Consider the following 6,000-nt stretch of genomic DNA (forward strand, 5'->3'; position numbering starts at 1 on the left):
TTGTGCGGTCCTGCGACGTTGTACCCAAACAAATTGTATGTCCTTTTTTCCCCCACAAATAGAACTTTATTTTGGTGGTATTTGATCAACTCTGCGTTTTCTATTATGGTGCTATAAACCAAAATGAGCGTAAATTAAAAAAAAAAAAAAAAAACACAATATTTTGTACTTTTTGCTATAATAAATATCCCAATTAAAAAAAAAAAAAATTCTTCATCAGGTAAGGCTGATATATATTCTTCAACATATTTTTGGGAAAATTAAAAAAAAATAAATAAATAAAAAAAAAAATAAAAAAAAAAAATCGCAATAAGCATATATTGAATGGTTTTGCACAAAAGATATAGCGTCTACAAAATAGGGGATAGATTTATGGCATTTTTATTCATATTTCTTTTTTTACTAGTAATGGCGGCGATCTGCGATTTTTATTGGGACTGAGACGTTGACAAATCGGACACTTTTGACACTTTTTTGGAACCATTGACATTTAACCACTGATTACTGTATAAATGTCACTGACGGGGGGGGGGGGGGGGGTTAACACTAGGGGGAGATCAAGTGGTTCAATGTGTTCACGATGTGTGTTCTAACTGTGGGGGGAATGTGGATGACTAGAGGAGGAGAGAGATTGTTGTTTCTACTTGGTAGGAACACACGATTTGTCTCCTATCCCCTGACAGAACCAGGATTTGTATTTTACACACACAGATCCAGTTTCTCGCTCTGTCACGAGCGATCATGGGTGCCTGGCGGTCATCGTGCCTGCCGGGCATGCACATCGGCTCCGGGGACACGCTTAAAGACACAGCGTCTTAAAGAGCTGACGTACAGCTATGATGGCTCACGCAGGGGAGCCAAGCTGCCACAGTATAACTGCAGCTGCTGGTCGGGGTTAATGGTAGGTTTATCTTATCAGTGAGAGACAGAATAACTACAAAAATATCCAGAAATACACATTTTAAAAAAGTTTTAAATTGATTTGGATTTTAATGAGTGAAATAAGTATTTGACCCCTTATCAAAACATGACTTTGTACTTGGTAGGAAAACTCCTGCTGGCAATCACAGAGGTCAGATGTTTCCTGTAGTTGGCCACCAGGTTTGCACACATCTCAGGAGGGATTTTGTCCCACTCCTCTTTGCAGATCCTCTTCAAGTCATTAAGGTTTTGAGGCGGACTTTGGGTAACTTGAATCTTCAGCTCCCTCCACATATTTTCTATAGGATCAAGGTCTGGAGACTGGCTAGGCCACTCCAGGACCTTAACCACTTGCCGCCCACCCGCCATATAGCAAAATGACAGTGGCAAAGTGGTTTCAATATCCTGACTGGGTGTCATATGACATCCTCAGGATATTAAGCTGCTGCACGCCCTCAGTCTGACACACTGCAACTCTGACGGAGACTCTTTACCATGTAATCACCTGTGTCCAATCACGGCTGATCACAGTGTAAATAGGAAGAGCCGTTGATCGGCTTTTCCTCACTCGCATCTGTCAGATGCGAGTAGAGGAGAGCCAATCGGCTACTCCTCTGACAGGGGGGGGGTCTGTGCTGATCGATTATCAGCGCAGCCCCCCAAGGATGCCCAGACTGGACTACCAGGGATGCCACCAGACCACCAGGGATGCCCAGCACCAGGTATGCCCCCCTAGACCACCAGGGATGCCAGTCAGTGCTCACAATGGATGCCAATCAGTGCCCACAATGGATGCCAATCAGTGCCCACAATGGCCATCACTGATTGGCATGCTTTATTGTTTGGCACTGATTGGCATCCATCCATATAATACTGTACACTACAATGCCGCCTATCAGTGCCCATCCGTGCCGCCTATCAGTGCCCATCCGTGCCACCTATCAGTGCATATCTGTGTCGCATATCAGTGCCACCTATTAGTGCCACCTATCAGTGCCACATCATCGGTGCCCATCAGTGCCACCTTATCAGTGCCCGTCACTGCAGCCCTCTCAGTGCCCATCAGTGAAGGAGAAAACGTACTTATTTATAACGTTTTGTAACTGAAACAAAAAAAAAACATGTTTTTTTCAAAATTTTCGGTCTTTTTTTATTTGTTTATCAGAAAATAAAAATCCCAAAGGCGATCAAATACCACCAAAAGAAAGCTCTATTTGTGGGAACAAAATGATAAAAAATTTAGTTTGGGTACAGTGTAGAATGACCGCGCAATTGTCATTCAAAGTGTGACAGTGCTGAAAGCTCAAAATTTATCTTTGCAGGTAGGTGTATAAGTGCCCAGTATTGAAGTGGTTAATGTGCTTCTTCTTGAACCACGCCTTTGTTTTCTTGGCGTGTGATTTGGGTCAATGTCATGCTGGAATACCCATCCATGACCCATTTTCAATTGGCTGAGGGAAGGATGTTCTCACCCGAGATTTGATGGTACATGGCCCCGTCCATTGCACCTTTGATGCAGTGAAGTTTTCCTATCCCCTTAGCAGAAATGCAGAAAAACACCTCCAGAGCCTAATGTTTCCACCTCCATGTTTGATGGTGGGATGGTATTCTTGGGGTCATAGGCAGCATTCCTCCTCCTCCAAACACGGTGAGCTGAGTTAATGCCAAAGAGCTCAATTTTGGTCTCAACTTACCACCACACTTTCACCAGTACTCTGAATCATTCAGATGTTCATTAGCAAACTTCAGACGGGCCTGTACATGTGCTTTCTTGAGCAGGGGGACCATGCGGGCGCTGCAGGATTTCAGTCCTTCACGGCATAATTGTTTTATTAGTGACTATGGTCCCAGCTGCCTTGAGAACGTTGACAAGATTCTACTGTGTAGTTCTGGGCTGATTCCTCGATGTTCTCATGATCACAGAAACTCCTCGAGGTGAAATTTTGTATGGAGCCCCAGACTGCAGAAGACAGTTATTTTGTGTTTCATCAATTTGCGAATAATCACACCAACTGTTGTCACCCTCTCACCAAGCTGCTTGGCAATGGTCTTGTAGTCCATTCCAGCCTTGTGTAGGTCTTCAGTTTTGTCCCTGACATCCTTGGGCAGCTCTTTGGTCTTGGCCATGGTGGAGAGATTGGAATCTGTTTGCTTCTGTGGACAGGTGTCTTTTATACAGGTAACAAGCTGAGATTAGGAGCATGCCAATTAAGAGAGTGCTCCTAATCTCAGCTCATTACCTGTATAGAGGACACCTGGGAGACAGAAATCTTGCTAATTGATAGGGGATCAAATAATTATTTCACTCATTAAAATGCAAATCAATTTATAACTTTTTTTAAATCCATTTTTCTTGATATTTTTGTTGATAGTCTGTCTCTCGCTGTTAAAATAAACCTACCATTAAAATTATAGACTGATCCTTTCTTATTCAGTGGGCAAACGTACAAAATCAGCAGGGGATCAAATACTTTTTTCCCTCCCTGTATATAAAAAAATCTAAAGGTAGGCGGTTACAACATACTCCTGTTTTTTATTTCATGTAGCAATACAAAGTTACAGCTGTTACTTTGTATTACTAATCGCTAAACAGGGAGCGCTGCAACTGCCTGGCTTTGGATTCTTGTAGATAGGAGAAGGAGCATGAGTTATTATCCTTACACACTATTGTCCTGGTAGGTAAACGTGCTAATGTCATTGTCTACTGAATATATCTCTATCTATATATAGATATCTATATCTCTATCTATATATAGATCTATCTATATATCTATCTATATCTTTATCTATCTATATCTCTATATATATATAGATCTATCTATATATATCTCTATCTATCTATATCTCTATCTATCTATATCTCTATATCTCTATCTATCTATCTATCTATCTATCTATATATACACTATATTGTCAGAAGTATCCGAATTCCGCACAGGAACTTTAATGGCATTCCAATCTTAGTCCGTAGGGTTCAATATTGAGTTGGCCCACCCTTTGCAGCTATAACACATTCAACTCTTCTGGGAAGTCTGTCCACAAGGTTTAGCAGTGTGTCTATGGGAATGTTTGACCATTCTTCCAGAAGTGCATATGTGAGGTCAGGCACTGATGTGGACGAGAAGGCCTGGCTCGCAGTCTCCCCTATAGTTCATCCCAAAAGGTGTTCTATCAGGTTGAGGTCAGGACTCTGTGCAGACCAGTCAAGTTCCTCCACCCCAAACTCGCTCATCCATGCCTTTGTAGACCTTGCTTTGTGCACTAATGCACAGGAAGAACAGGAAGGAACCATCCCCAAACTGTAGCCTGAAATTGTCCAAAATGTCTTGGTATGCTGAAGAGTTCCCTTCACTGGAACAGAGGGGCCAAGCCCAACCCCTGAAAAACAACACCACACCATAATCCCCCCTCCACCAAATGATCTGGAGGGGTGGCACAATGCCTTTGGCAATATAGTGCGGATGAGCGGGTTTGGGGTGGAGGAACTTGACTCAACCTGATAGGACATATTTGGGATGAATTAGAGCAGAGACTGCGAGCCAGGCCTTCTCGTCCAACATCAGTGCCTGACTTCACAGTTTTGCTTTTGCATAGACACACTTGTGGACAGCCTTCCCAGAGGAGTTGAAGCTGTTATAGCTGCAAAGTTTGGACCAACTCAGTATTGAATCCGACAGACTAATACTGCATACACGCGGTCGGATTTTCTGACGGGAAATGTTCGATGTGGGCTTGTTGTCGCAAAGTCCAACCGTGTGTAAGGGCCATAAGACTGGGATGCTGTTAAAGTTCATGTGCGTGTAAAGGCAGGTATCCTAATACTTTTGACAATATATAGTGCATATATATATATATATATATATATATATATATATATATATATATATATATATACTGTACATTTGTAAATGTTATTATTAATTACCTTCCATTTAATTCTGCAGCCACAATGCTTTGTGAGCTCTCACGAGCAGGGCCCTCTGAACCCTCTTGTAATGAATTGGGTTGTACCTGTTCTGTCTCTCTTTTAAAGCACTACACAAACTGTAGTCGCCATATATATCCCGTATAATAATAATTGAAATACCACTTTCTTACAGTAACAATCTGTGTGCAGAACACTTTTAAGCATCTTATGTCATGTTTTTGTGACAGAATGCTGCATCCAAACTGGTATGCTTAAGAATATAAGATATTCTCCTTGATGTCAAAGATGCATAAAACAATGGGATTAACCCAACAAAAGCGATTACTTTACAATGCAACTCAGTAGGAATATATTATAATTAGGTGCGCTTAAAATAATTTTATAAAAATTAAACCTGAGACTTTGCAAGCATCGGAGAACTCTTGCATCAAGTAAAACACTATATATATATATATATATATATATATATATATATATATACAGACAAGTATAAATTTGGTAACAGTTAGACTTGCATGCACACATTAACAAGATTTTCTCAGGACTGATAGGAATAGAATTATCATTACATATATATATATATATATATATATATATATATATATATATATATATATATATATATATATATATATATATATACTGTCATTTCTTACCTTATTTGGAGGCCTCCTCCTCCTTGTTAGAGGGACAGGAAAGCTGATTACACCTCCCCAGCCGCCGCCATCTGTCTCCCCTTTGTTTCAGATCTTCCTTCTTACTTAATTATCTTGTTCCACTCGAAGAGAATTGTAAACTTCCAGAAAACTTTAGCTCTGCAGGTACGTCATGTTTCCATGGATGGAACTTCACCTTTGTCTCCCACCTTTACCTCCGGACTGCTAAGAGTTACCAGGAGGAATCATGTGCAGTGTTGCTAAGGAACAGTCTGTCACTCCAGACATCTCAGTCCTCCGTCCACCAGCTGTCCATATTAACTAAAGTACGATAGCGGGGCTTATCAACTAAGTGGACAGATTATACTAATTTGCCCTGAATTTTTTTCTATTTTTTTTCCTTCAGGGAATGGCAATTCTAAAAACCAAAAAGTTACGTAAATGTAAAATCATTATTAATAATATTAAAGAGGAACTGCAGTCTGCTCACAAAAT

The 6,000-nt window shown here is 40.7% G+C and overlaps 1 protein-coding gene across 1 annotated transcript in view; it reads right to left on the minus strand.

The window, feature by feature from the left end:
- The window catches only part of USH2A (usherin), a 437,205-nt gene extending 431,412 nt beyond the window's left edge, over positions 1 to 5,793 (minus strand). Inside the window, exon 1 of the mRNA XM_077485085.1 lies at positions 5,506 to 5,793. The gene's annotated coding sequence lies outside the window, so the exon portion shown is untranslated. The remainder of the gene's footprint in view (positions 1 to 5,505) is intronic.
- Between the last annotated feature and the right edge of the window lie 207 nt (positions 5,794 to 6,000).

Source organism: Lithobates pipiens, unplaced genomic scaffold (assembly GCF_037356315.1).
Source record: "Lithobates pipiens isolate NorthernLeopardFrog02 unplaced genomic scaffold, aLitPip1_a1.2 Scaffold_18, whole genome shotgun sequence".
In the NCBI taxonomy this organism is placed as follows: Eukaryota; Metazoa; Chordata; class Amphibia; order Anura; family Ranidae; genus Lithobates; species Lithobates pipiens.